At 39.0% G+C, this 13,670-nt stretch overlaps 2 pseudogenes; one reads left to right on the top strand and one right to left on the bottom strand.

Annotated features, from left to right (window-relative positions):
- The first annotated feature begins 4,992 nt into the window (after nt 1–4,992).
- LOC129669860 (polycomb group RING finger protein 2-like) lies at nt 4,993–6,060 on the top strand (annotated as a pseudogene).
- A 6,817-nt stretch (nt 6,061–12,877) lies between these two features.
- Nucleotides 12,878–13,447, bottom strand: LOC129669859 (60S ribosomal protein L15-like; annotated as a pseudogene).
- Between the last annotated feature and the right edge of the window lie 223 nt (nt 13,448–13,670).

The raw sequence follows: 13,670 nt of genomic DNA, 5'->3' as shown, positions 1-13,670 counted from the left end.
AGAACATTTAGACTTTTACCAAGAATACAAAGTTTACATTTTAACCCAAAATGCAGTCAAACATAAAGCAGTGCCCACAAGAAATCTTGGCCTAAAAACTTTTTGATCAGAGCAAACAAAGAAAAAGAAACCTCAAATGTAGTTTCATTATTGCTAACCAGTGAAGAGGAAAGTCAGGAGCTAAGTCAGATGCCTGCCAAAATCTTTCTCTGTATCAAAATCTAATTACACCTTTGTTAACCATCCTCCCATATGTCCCGCTAAAGATTTATAATCTTCCTTAGAAACAAGGAACTGAAGGGAGGGGGAAACTCCCGCCAGCTGCACCTCTCATGCTATTATTTTTTAAGAAGGAGCCTATTATTATTTCACTATTCTTAATGCCTATTAATACTAAATCTAATTCATTACTTTTCTTAAACTTATTCCTTTTACATTTTATTTTTATTAAAGCCTTTAATAATCTACTAATAATAAATTTCTTTATAAAATTAGTTGTGCTGTTTCAGGAGTCACAGAGAAAGATCAAAGAACTCATTAATCCAGCCCCAGAACCACAACTGAAAAAGTGTAGAAAAGTGTAGAAATCTCAGAACGATTCTCTTTGCCAGACGGGGGGGGGGGGGTTGTCTGCCAAGGACCTCCAGAGAGCATAATCCTGAAGGACACATATCTCTTAGTCTGAGTAGCGCTCTTTATTGACATGCCAAACCAGACACCAGACGCTTGAGTGGGTGTGGCAGGATATAATACTGCTTAATTTATTTACCTGATCTTGATTTAGCTTTGGTAAGTGGAACCGATCAAGAAAATTGTCCATTTTATTTAGATTTTAAAATTTTGTGGCCTATAGGCTTTTGAAGTAAGAATTAGTGATTGTTTGCATTTCCTCAGTGTCTGTCGTTATGTCTCCCTTTTCATTTCTGACTTTGTTGATTTGGATAGTGTCTCATTGTCTTCTAGTTAGTTAGTTTGGCTAGTGATTTATCTATCTTGTTGATTTTCTCAAAAAAAAAAACAGATCTTGGTTTCATTGATTCATTGCATTATTTTATTTGTTTCTAATGTATTGATTTCAGCCCTGAGTTTGATTATTTCCAGCTGTCTTTGGTGTGTCTGCTTCTTTTTTTTTTTTTTTTCCCTAGGGCTTTTAGGTGAGCCATTAAGTTGGTTGAACGAGCTCTCTTGAATTTCTTCTTGAAGGCACTTAATGCTATAAACTTTCCTCTTAGCACTGTTTTCATTGTGTCCCATAAGATTGAGTACGTTGTGCTTTCATTTTCATTGAATTCTAGGAAGACTAATTTCTTTCTTTATTTCGTCCTTAATTGAGTAGCAAGTTGTTCAGTTTCCATGTGTGTGCAGGCTTTTTGTTATTTCTGTTGTTGTTTGGGTCCAGCTTTAGTCCATGGTGGTTAGATAGGACACATGGGATTATTTCAGTCTTTTTCTATCTGTTGAGGCTTGCTTTGTGAGCAACTATATGGTCTGTTTTGGAGAAGGTTCCATGAGATGCTGAGAAGAAGGTAATTTGTTTGTTTGTTTGTTTGGGTGAAATGTTCTGTAGATGTCTTTTAGGTCCATTTGATTCATGACTTCTGTCAGAGTCATTGTTTCTTTGTTTAATTTCTGTTTTGTTGACCTGTCCTTCATGGAAAGTGGGGTTGAAGTCTACCACTATTAATGTGTGGGGATCTATGAGTACTTTCAGTTTTATTAATGTTTCTTTTACAAATGTGGATGCTCTTGTATTTGAGGCATAGATGTTCAGAATTGTGATGTCTTCTTGGTGGAGTTTTCCTTTGATGAGTATGAAATGACCTTCCCCATCTCTTTTGATTAATTTTGGTTGAAAATCTGTTTTATTAGATATTAGAATGGCTACTCCTGCTTGCTTCTTGGGTCCATTTGCTTGGAAACCGTCTATCAACCCTTTATTCTCAGGTAATGTCTATCTCTGTGACTTAGGTGTGTTTCTTGTAAGCAACAGATTGTTAGATCTTGTTTACGTATATATTCTGTTAGTCTCTGTCTTTTTATTGGAGAGTTGAGTCCATTGATGTTAAGGGAGATTAATGAGCAGTGGCTGCTAGATGCTTTGATTTTGCTGTTGGCTGTGGTAGTGTGTTTGTGTGCTTGGCTACTTTTAGTTTTGCCGTAGTGAGGTTACTTTTTTCTTGTGTTTTCCTGAATGTAGTTAGTTTTCCTGGGTTGTATTTTTCCTTCTAGTACCTTCTGTAACACTGGATTTGTGGGTAGGTATTGTTTCAATTTGTTTTTGTCATTGAATATCTTGCTTTCTCCATCTATGATGACTGAGAGTTTTGCTGGATATATTAGCCTGGCTGACAACTGTTTTCTCTTAGGATCTGCATATCTGTCCAGGGCCTTCTGGCTTTCATATTCTCTGTTGAGAAGTCAGGTGTGATTCTGATGGGTTTGCCATTATATGTTACTTGGCCTTTTTCCCTTACAGCTTTTAGTATTTTTTCTTTGTTCTGTATACTTACTTTTTTATTATTATGTGCTGGAGCATTTTCTTTTCTGGTCCAATTTATTAGGTGTTCTATAGGCCTCTTGTATTCTTATCAGGCTCTCTTTTAATTTGGGGAAATTTTCTTCTATGATTTTCTTGAAGATATTTTCTGGGCCTTGGAGGAGGGAATCTTCTTTTTCCTCTATTCCTATTATTTGTAGGTTTTGCCTTTTCATGTTGTATTGGATTTCTTGGATGTTTTGTGTCAAGAATTTTTTTCATAGTTAAAATTTTTTGACAGGTACATTGATTTCTTTCATTGTATCTCCAACACCTAAGATTCTTTCTTCCATCTCTTGTAGTCTGTTGGTTATGCTTACTGCTGTAGTTCCTGTTCTCTTCTCTAAGTTCTTTCTCTCTGTGATTTCCTCCGTTTGTGGTTTATTTTAATTTTTCCATTTCTATCTTCAAATCTTGAAACTTTTTGTTGATTTCCTTCATCTATCTGATTGTATGTTCCTTGAGCTGTTTACACTTTTCTCTATTTCTTTTATTTCTTTCAGTTATTTATTTCCTCTTTAAAAACAACTAACTATTTGACTGTATCTTTCTGTGTTTCTTTAAGGATGGCCAGAATCTGTTTGACTTTATCTTTCTCTATTTCTTTATGCATTTTATTTGTTTCCATCATTTTCCTCTTCATAAGCATAGATGTAAGGTCATCTTCTTTAATGTCACTTATGATAGGGTGTGCAGGGCTACTTGCCCCTGGATAACTGGGTTCTGGAGATGCCATATTACTTTGACTTTTGTTGATTGTGCTTTTACACTAGCCTCTACCCATCTGGCTGTCTCAGGTGTTGGCTGCTAGTTTCTTGTACCTGCTGGAATCCTGAGGTCAGGGGAATCCCCTTGGCAGGAAGATGGTTGTTCCTAAAAGAAGCCTCCTGAGGTTTTTGGGTATGATCACCGAAAGGCCATTACACCTCAGGTAATTGTCACATCTAACCTCAGATGTATGGTCCTGTGGGATAACTAGGCTAGTTGGTATTCTGGGAGTTCTCCTCTAACCAGTATAAGTCCTGGAGACACCTGCCTTACCCTTGTGTTTCTTGTTCTGAATTAAGTGATCTGCTGCCGCTCATACACTGTGTTTGCTAGAAGCAGCCCTCTTGAAGACCCTGAGACTCCAGAGGTTTGGTCAATTTATTTTTTTAATCTATTTTATTTTTATTTTTAAATTTTTATTAAATTTTTATTTTTATATATTAATTACAGTTTATTTACCTTGTATCCCAGCTGTAGCCCCCCTCTCTCATACCCTTCCTATCCCACCCTCATCTCCTCCATGCTCCTCTCTAAGTCCACTGATAGGGGAGGCCCTTCTCCCTTTCCATATGACCTCAGCTTCTCAAGTCTCTTCAATATTGACTATTATGTCCTCCTCTGTGGCCTGGCAAGGCTGCTCCTCCCTTGGGGGGTGGGGAGGTCAAAGAGCCTGCCACTGAGTTCATGTCAGAGACAGTCCCTGTTCCCCTTACTAAGGCACCTACTTGGATACTGAGCTGCCACGGGCTACATCCGAGCAGGAGTTCTAGGATGTATCCATACATGGTCCTTGGTTGGAGAAACAGTCTCAGAAAAGACCCCTGTCCCACACATATTAGGTCCTTGTGGAGCTCCTGTCCTTTCCAGGTCATACTAACTCCCCCTTTTTTCATATGATTCCTTGCTCTCTGCCCAAGGTTTGGTTATGAGTCTCAGCATCTGATTTGATATACTGCTAGGTAGAGTCTTTCAGATGCCCTCTGCAGTAGGCTCTTTTACTTGTTTTCTCCTACTTCCAATGTTCATCCCTTTTGTCTTTCTAAGTGAGAATTGATCATCTTACCCCGGGTCCTCTTTCTTGTTTATCTTCTTTAGGTATGCAGATTTTAGTATGCTTATCCTATCTTATAGGTCTAGTATCCATTTAAAAGTTATTACATACCATATATATATATATATATATATATATATATATATATATATATATTCCTAAATATAAGCTGCTTAGTCTTTATTAGTCTTTATAATGTTACTTGTACATATGATTTCAGGCTGAAATTTTTTTTAGTTGTGAAATTTATAAATCATGTTTTAATCTCCTAAGATAAAGGAAATTTCAACCATCGATTGCAAATCAAAATGAAGTTCATAAACATTTTGGAACAGATAGATCAACTCTATCTCCAATCTCTCAAACATTATTTCACAAATAGTGTCATCCATATGGGCAAGGTACTACATTATAAAATATTTTGTAAAGTAGCAACCATTCATGCTATGATAAACACTAGTAGGGTTAAAAAAAAAAAACAACAACACCATCTTGCCCTCCCTCCGACCAAGCAAGGGAAAGGGCTGTGAGCCCCGTCCCCTCCTTTCTGTCCTTCCCATCTCCACCTCCCCAAGACCCACTGGACCCCGAAGCCAGGGTGATGCTCCCCATGTCTTCTCAGTCCTGACCTGGCATCATGCATCGGACCACCGGATTAAAAGCTGAACCCTTACCTCATGTGTGCCCTTTGCGGGGGCTATTTCATCGATGCCACCACCATTGTGGAGTGCTTACATTCCTTCTGCAAAACCTGCATAGTGTTCTACTTGGAGACCAACAAATATTGCCCCATATGTGATGTCCAGGTCATAAAACACAATCACTGCTAAGCGTCAGGTCAAACAAAACCCTCCAGGACATTGTCCTCAAGTTGGTGCCTGGGCTTTTTAAAGATGAGATAAAGCTTCGACGGGACTTCTGTGCAGCATAACCACTGAGGGAGGGTCATCAGTCCCTTGCTCTATCTTTGACCAACCCCTCTGAGCTGTCTCCCTCTGCAGTCCCCAATGGCTCCAAAGAGGACCATGGTGAGTCCTAGAACAGGAGAAGGGGGTTCTGGGCAATGATGAGACTGTCTGTCTTTCCATCGAGTTCTAAGAAGGAGTGAGGGACAGAGAGAAGAGCCTCTTGGAAAATGGGGTTGGGGACAAGGAGAAAACTGGGGTGCTTTTCCTTTGATGCCCAGCAGCCATTACCATTATGCACCTCGCGAAGTTCCTCCGCAACAAAATGGATGTGCCCAGCAAGTACAAGGTGGAGATTCCTTATGAAGACAAGCCCCTGAAGAAACACTACACCCTCATGGACACTGCCTACATCTACTCCTGGTGGAGGGTGAGCCTAATGGGCCTCTCCCCTTCAAGGACCATATCCAGCCAGCCTCCAAGCTCCTCACTCTGCTCACAGTGTTCTCTCCCTCAGAGGGCACCAGCACCAGAGGAGCATCAGAGTATGAGTCAGTCTGCGACAAGTCTTCCAGCCCTGTCACACTTCTGGCCACCTCCTCCTCCTTGCCCAGCCCTGCGATCCCATTCCATGACTCTCCCAGCTCCCACATCCCCCAGCCACCCACTCTACCTTCCCCACTCCGCCCTCGACTGCTGGTGGGACCACCACAGTGGGCACTTCGAACTGCCTGCATAAGCCATCCTCCACCAGCAGGAGGCGCAAGATGACAGTTAACGGAGCGCCTTACCCCTCTTAACTTGAGGAAAGAGCTCCTCCCCTTTAGCAGCCACCTTCCCCCTCTTTTTTACTTTTTCTGGTCCCCCTTTTTCCACCTTTGACTTTCCGTATTTCCTCCCATGGGTTTTATAAATCTAGCTAGCTAGCTAGCTATCAATGTACATAGGAAAAATCATACATACATACATACTTATTTTCTGCGAACTAACCAGATTAATTTAAATGCTACAGCAAACAAACTGTGTGTGTGTGTGTGTGTGTGTGTGTGTGTGTGTGTGTGTCTGTGTGTGTCTGTGTGTGTGTGTTGGGGTGTTAGGGTCTAGGGGTCTTCTGCAGTTTGCTCTGCTCTTCTGGGGGTACCTGGAAGTCGGGGGGGGCATTGGAAATACTAAAGCCTTCTATGTGTCCCTTATGCTTCCCAGGGCAGAAGAAAGCATGTTGGGTTTCCTTAGCCCTAGTTGACTAGATATGGGGTCCATCTTGGCTGCTCTCCATCAGTGTCCAACCTTATTGAATGTCCACAGAATTTCTAAGAGAATGCCTTTTACAAGTGTAGTTTGTCCTCTGGCTGTGAGGATCAAATATCCTTGGAGAAGGAATTTCCCTCACCTCCTCAGACAGTGGAAATTATGTGCAAAGACTAGACAGTACTGCTTTCCCCCTCTCTCCCCTCCGTTTCCCCGCTGTGTGTGGCCTTTGCATTCTTTACCTTATGAAACAGAAGAGTCTGACTATGGGGAGACCTCGGCCCTGAAAAATCCATGTGTGATTTGGGCATTTGAACACTTCATTTCTTCCTGCCCTACCCTGACCCTGGAACCCATATTAGCAAGACTGGGGGGCCTAGTGTGGAGAGTTGAGGCGGGGAACCCCAGACAAACACAGACCCCAGTTTTGCCAAAAGCCAATAGCTCTCCAGTTCACTTTCTCATCCCCAGCTGAGGCAGAGTAGGGACAGGACAGAGGCATCAGAAGCACAAGAAAATAAAATGTAAGTGGACTCCAACTCTACCTAGTGGGCCACCTATTAGGACAGACTTTGCCAACCTAGCTTTCCTGAAGTATACATAGATCTAGGGGGTGAGGGGAGTCCAGGGTATATGAGGTTATGAGCCCATGGTGTCTGTTTATACCATGTCCTGAGTCTGAGGTCCTGTGACTGTTCCCTCCTGTCCTGGGTCATTTGTATCTCTTGGCTTTGTAATAAATGCTGCATACTCAAAAAAAAAAAAAAAAAAGCAGTATCTTCCAGTCATTGGCCAGTGAATCATTTCTTCCCTTCAATTAGTTTTTGATACTAAAGCCTTTCCCACTGAAATTCTTTCATATTTATCTCCTGGGGATATTTTTGAATTAACAAAATTCAACATTTGCAGGGGTAATATTCAAAGAATATAATCCATTCTTTGACCAATTATGAAATCAATAACTGTTTTTCATTCTTATCACAAACTACCTAAAAGAAGCGATAAAACCACCCAGATTCAATCATTGGGTTTCATCTCTTCTGAGTCTACCTAATCTTAATCATTCTCCAAAGGCTTAAAAGGGAGGAAAGCCTTATTTTGGCTCAAGAGTTTAGAGAGTCATAGTCTATCATGGCGTGGAAGGTAGCATGGAGAATTTTGTATTGTAGGAGCAAGACAGTGTGGTGACAGGTTTTTTTATATGGCAGAAGAGATGAAGAGGAAGAGAGAGGACTAGAACCAAGGGCAAGTGTTAATAGTCAAGGACATACCCTAGTAACCTAGCCATATCATGCCCCTTTAAAGCTCTATATGCTTCAAAATGACACCACAAACTGGGTATCAAGCATTAAAAAAAAAAAATCTGGGATTTAAACCACAGCAAGAATCATTCCATCAGTATGGGATAATTAATGAGTAGGAGTAATATGATGATATTGGTGTGTACATCATGCACATATTCTTACTATTGAAAGGCATTAATCATAACAACCTTAGTGGTGAAATCTGGTTATTAATGTCACACTGTTTAAATAAGTTCTAATAAGGACATACAAGAATAAGTAGAAGCAGAAAAGGAAATGTGTCATTTATTCTTTTTAAATTTTTGATATAATTCACTTCCCAAATGAGAGTCATGGTGAAAATAAACACACTAAGAATCAGTAAGAGAATTTTGTTAGTGTCCATGAGCATGCCAGTCCATCAGATCGCTAGATTGTTGACTGAATGACTCGGGGTTATTTGATGAAAACCACAATTCAGTAATCTGATCTCAGCATTTTTAAAAATTCAATTTCATTTTTCAAAACAAAAAAAATGTACCTCAAAGATTCATTTTTATTCTTCTCTCAAAGACCTTCAAAATTCTCTTACATGAAAATAAAAATCCATGGGACTTTTATAATTACCCTTTTTATTAGGGCTTGAAGATTACTGAAACTTTGAAGACATAGTGAGATGTAGTATTGAACTGAAAGAAAAATCATAAATTTTGTTACATTTTTCAAATATATGTTTTTAATAATAAACTATATTTAACTTTAATGATAAACTCAAGTAATCACATTCTAAACAGTCTAAGCCATCTTGAAATTGAGGTATATTACATGGCATTTCACCTGACATTTCTTCAGATCCATGTACATATTACAACTTTAAGATTCTATCTGTACAGTCACACTGAGGAGTTCACATGGTATATTGAGATCTTGGCATATCCTCTTAGTTTGAAAGTTTCTGATTGCAATCTCTAAGCAAGATGTCTATCATAAGGAGTTTTTCTAGATTTTTGTCAAAAGCATTGCCTAAAATACCGGGGGATCATGGAGCTCTATTACATGATAAACCCTTTTCCCAGCTTCCATCCCATTTGTGTAGAGAGCAGTCTTCATTTCTAATTTCAGTCTCAGTTGCATTTAATGCATTCCTAGTAATTAGACAGCATGAATTGGGTTATTAGCTTTTAATGAACTTTTAGTTGAGGTCTAACCAATTTGGCTGAACATAAATGTTTTCTCTATTCTCGAGGAATGTGGAACTCATTCAGGATATTGGACTTGTTCTTTGTTCTGGGATGGAGATTCCTTTGTTCCTTTGTTGAATGATTACAATCACAGCATTGTAAAGCTTTTCTATTTTCCCAAGGAAGCTGTGGACTGAAAAAATAAAACCAAATGCAGACACCTCAGGTGACTATTCTGCTTTATAGTGTGAAGTGCATGCTTTTTTTTTTTTTTAAGAAAAAAAGGAGACTGCTGCCTTATAAAGTTTTATTTTCTTTTCAAAATGTGTATTTAGTCATAATTGCATATAGTAATTCTTTTTCATTAGGAGAAGGGATATCTTTTCTTCAACAATTATTTGCTAATAAATGATAGAAATGCCCAACCTGAAAACCCCCACCCTCAAGTATAGGGTGTTTAAGCCTGTTATTTTCTTTATCTACTAATGAAAAAAATGCTGGGAAAAATTGGATTGTTTAGTGTCACATATCCAGATCTAGCCTGTCAGCATCTTGCTCTTAATATTATTTAAGATTCTATTTTTATTACTCTGCTTGAACCACTGGGACAGGTCAATTGAAGAAAGTCAATATTACCACTGTCAATCAACTTGGGAAGGAACTAAGAACATAAAGATTGCATACACTTTCCTTGGATATAGCCAGAGAAAGATAAGTTCCAAGACCCAGGAAGTGACATTCCTAAGAAGAGACTCCTTTTTGTGAGAGAGAAGACAAATGGCAGCTGAATAAGGTATAAAAGAAAGAAAGACTCCTGTGAAAGAGATATTTATTTTTATATCTAGTTTCCTGTTTTCCTCTGTTTCCTCATGTTACCTGTATGTTTCTACTAATGTTTAGTTAACACCACAGCCTGCTTATACTTGGGAATTAAAATATGGCCCACACTTGGGGTGAGCAGCATCTCAGCAAAGATGTGGTTACCAACAAAGCAGCTATCTGAAGCAATGGATTTGGCGACTATGAAGACAATTTTGTGGTAGACAGCAGATTAGTGGCTGAAAAGACAGCTGACTTGCCATAGTGAAGTGAGAAGATATTAGTTAATGGGTTGCTGTCAGATAGAAGGACTAATTTCTGGTGTTATAAACAAACAGTTATTGTGGCTAAAAGTATGGTATCATGTATGTCAAAATGATCAGAAAAGAGAAACTTTAGTATCTTCATCACAAACAAATTCTAAATGTTAGAGACAATGAATAACCAAAGAATCCTGACCTAGTGTTTGTAGATGTACCAAAACACCACTCCATAAAAATGTACAATCCTTACCTTTCAATAAAAAGTATTATAAGAATACTAAAAGACCTAGGAGGAAAAAAAAAAAACAGTCTTCTGGAACACACACACACACAAAATGAATTGATAAAAATAAATTTCTGCACATCAAATCGGCTAGAAAAAAAGTGGGGAATACTCTAGAACTCATTGGTACAGGGGAAAACTTCCTGAACAGAACACCAACAGCACAGGCTCTAAGAGCAACAATCAATAAATGGGACCTCATGAAATTGAAAAGCATCTGTAAAGCAAAGGAGACCGTCATCAAAACAAAGCGACTGCCTACAGATTGGGAAAGAATCATCACCAACCCTTTATCTGACAGAGGACTCATATCCAGTACATATAAAGAACTAAAGAAGCTGAAATGGCAGCAAACCAAGTAATCCAATTAAAAAATGGGGAACAGAGCTAAAGAGAGAATTCTCTGTAGAGTAATATCGAATGGCAGAGAAGCACTTAAAGAAATGCTCAACCTCATTAGGGAAATGCAAATCAAAACAATCCTGAGATTTCACCTTACACCCATCAGAATGGCCAAGATGAAAAACTCAAGGGACAACACATGCTGGAGAGGTTGTGGAGAAAGGGGAACCCTTCTCCACTGCTGGTGGGAATGTAAACTTGTACAGCCACTCTGGAAATCAATCTGGCGCTTTCTCAGACAACTAGGAATAGCGCTTCCTCAAGATCCAGCCATACCACTCCTAGGCATATACCCAAAAGAGGCGCAAGTACACAAAAAAGGACATTTGCTCAACCATGTTTGTAGCAGCTTTATTTGTAATAGCCAGAAGCTGGAAACAACCCAGATGCCCCTCAACTGAAGAATAGATGCAGAAACTGTGGTACATCTATACAATGGAGTATTACTCAGCAATGAAAAATAAGGAAATCATGTAATTTGCAGGTAAATGGTGGGACCTGGAAAGGATCATCCTGAGTGAGTTGTCCCAGAAGCAAAAAGACACACATGGTATATACTCACTCATATAAACATACAACATAGAATAAACCCACTAAAATCTCTACATCTAAACAAACTAAGCAAAAGAGAGGACCCTAACTGAAATGTTCAATCCCCATCCTGAAAGGCAAAGAGGATGGACATCAGAAGAAAAAGAAAACAGGAAACAACCTAGGAACCTGCCACAGAGGGCCTCTGAAAGCCTCTGCAGTGCAGACTGTCAAAGCAGATGCTGAGCCTGATGGCCAACTGATGGGCAGAGTGAATGGAATTTTATGTAAGAAGTGGGAAATAGTAAGAGCTGGAGAGGACAGGAACTCCACAAGGAAAGCAACAGAACAAGATAATTTGAACACAGGGAACTTCCCAGAGACTCATACTCCAACCAAGGACTATCCGTGGAGATAACCTAGAACCCTGACAATGCAGCCACTTCTGATGAGAACTGATAGACTAAGATCAGAAAGAAGGAGAGGAGGACTTCCCCTATCAGTGGACTTGGGGAGAGGCATGCATGCAGAAAGGGGAGGGAGGGTGGGATTGGGAGGGGAGGAGGGAGGGGCTTATGGGGGAATACAAAATGAATAAAGTGTAATTAATAATAAAAAATAAAAAATAATTAAAAAATAAGTTTCTGCATTAAATAGCAAGATGTTTTATAAAACAAAAAATAACCTCTAGAAACATGAGGGAGTTTAGCCACATGCAGGTGAAATGTTATTTATATACTAAATGGAGTATATACTTCTGTTCAATATTTAAGTAGGAAAATAATTTAAATATACATATCTTTTTTTTTCTTAAACACAGATTATATTTACCTTTATGTATCCAATCATAACATAACTTACCAGTAACATCTCATATAATGACAAAATTACCCAGTGAGTGTCTCCAATAATTTTCAACATTTAAAAAAGCACATTTGGAAATGGAACATCAAGAATGAATTTAAGACTTGGAAAGGGGCAGGGAGGAGATGAAGGTGGGAGGGTGGAATTGGGAGGAAAAGGGGGAGTGGGATACATCAGGGATACAAAGTTAACAAACTGTAACTAATATTTAAAAAAAATTTTTTTTTAAGAATGACTTTAAGTTGTTGACCTGAACATGAATAGGACAAGAGGCAATATTTTAATTATAGTTTTGTATATTCTTCAGAACTTTATACATATGTATAAGAGAGGGCTATACTTGAGGTTGAAGAATTAAGCAGGGTTAACGACAGCATGATGGGATGGCTTAGCCAAAACTAAAATCATATGAAATGCCTTATTGGCCAAACATTTTAAGCACATTAAGCCCATTTCAGGAAAGGCAATTGTATTTATTTTGCTTGTGGTTCCTAGATTTTATAAAGTCATATGACTATAAAATATTAAATGAGAGTAAATGTGGAATTGTCTAGGAAGAGCAAAGAGCACAAATGGGAGGAAGAAAATAGAGGGTAGTGGTGAGAATGGAACGGGTGTGTGCTCAATATATATATACCTGTAAGTATTTTTTCGACAATTTTCCTCAATTTTTATTGGGTATGAGTTTTCAAACGTTATGTTTATGAGCAGTAATGATGGAACTGTACTGTACTGCACATTCTCTAGGCTGCATGGTGAAAGCCACCAATAGTGTGGTGGAACTTTTATAAGGTTGTGGCTCTTGAGGCCAGCAGATGTCAGCCCACATACCTCTCTGTGTTTGTGGACTGGTTTGATGATCCACTGGGTGTCAGGATTTCTTCTGATAGCTTTGGAATGTGTCAATGAGAATAATCTCAAGAAAACATATATGTGGAATCTTCAACAACCCTGTAAGAATTCAGGACTCTCAAAGCCCCACAATGGTGTCCATCTCTCTCCTCAGCAACAGACTGAAGGCTCTTGGCAAATTTAGCTGGTTAACTATGGTGAACAGGTTTGCCATAAGCTGCACCCTTAGGAAACAGGCTTTTGCTGCCACTACTACAGAAAGTAATTCTGTCAATGACATAGCCTTGCATGGTCTTGTAAACCAGCTTTAGGTGCCTTATCAGGTCAGGCCGGGTGGGGTTGCGAGGCCTGTGCAGCAAAGAGAGCTTGTGTTATTACCAGCAGTGGACCCTCAGAAGAAAGCACATCACGTTAGACTGCTTCTTCGTCTATAGCTTTTGGATGTATTTGTATGCACCCATCTTGGCTCACCTGATGGCCAGACCTGTAAGTATTAAGAAAAAAACCATAGTGATGGTATGAATAATGGATCCTTTGTGTCCATGTCATCTCCAGGAATTGTTATCTTTTATCATTGATAATAAACATTGTGGGTTTTTTTTCCTTTTGCTGTATAAAATAAAAATTTCATAAATTATAAAAGCATGTCATAGCAGAAGGGCCTTATTTCAAGACTACCATTCA

Source organism: Psammomys obesus, unplaced genomic scaffold (genome assembly GCF_907164565.1).
Source record: "Psammomys obesus unplaced genomic scaffold, mPsaObe1.curated_primary_1811, whole genome shotgun sequence".
NCBI classification, from domain to species: Eukaryota; Metazoa; Chordata; class Mammalia; order Rodentia; family Muridae; genus Psammomys; species Psammomys obesus.
This window is presented reverse-complemented; position numbering and strand designations above follow the sequence as displayed.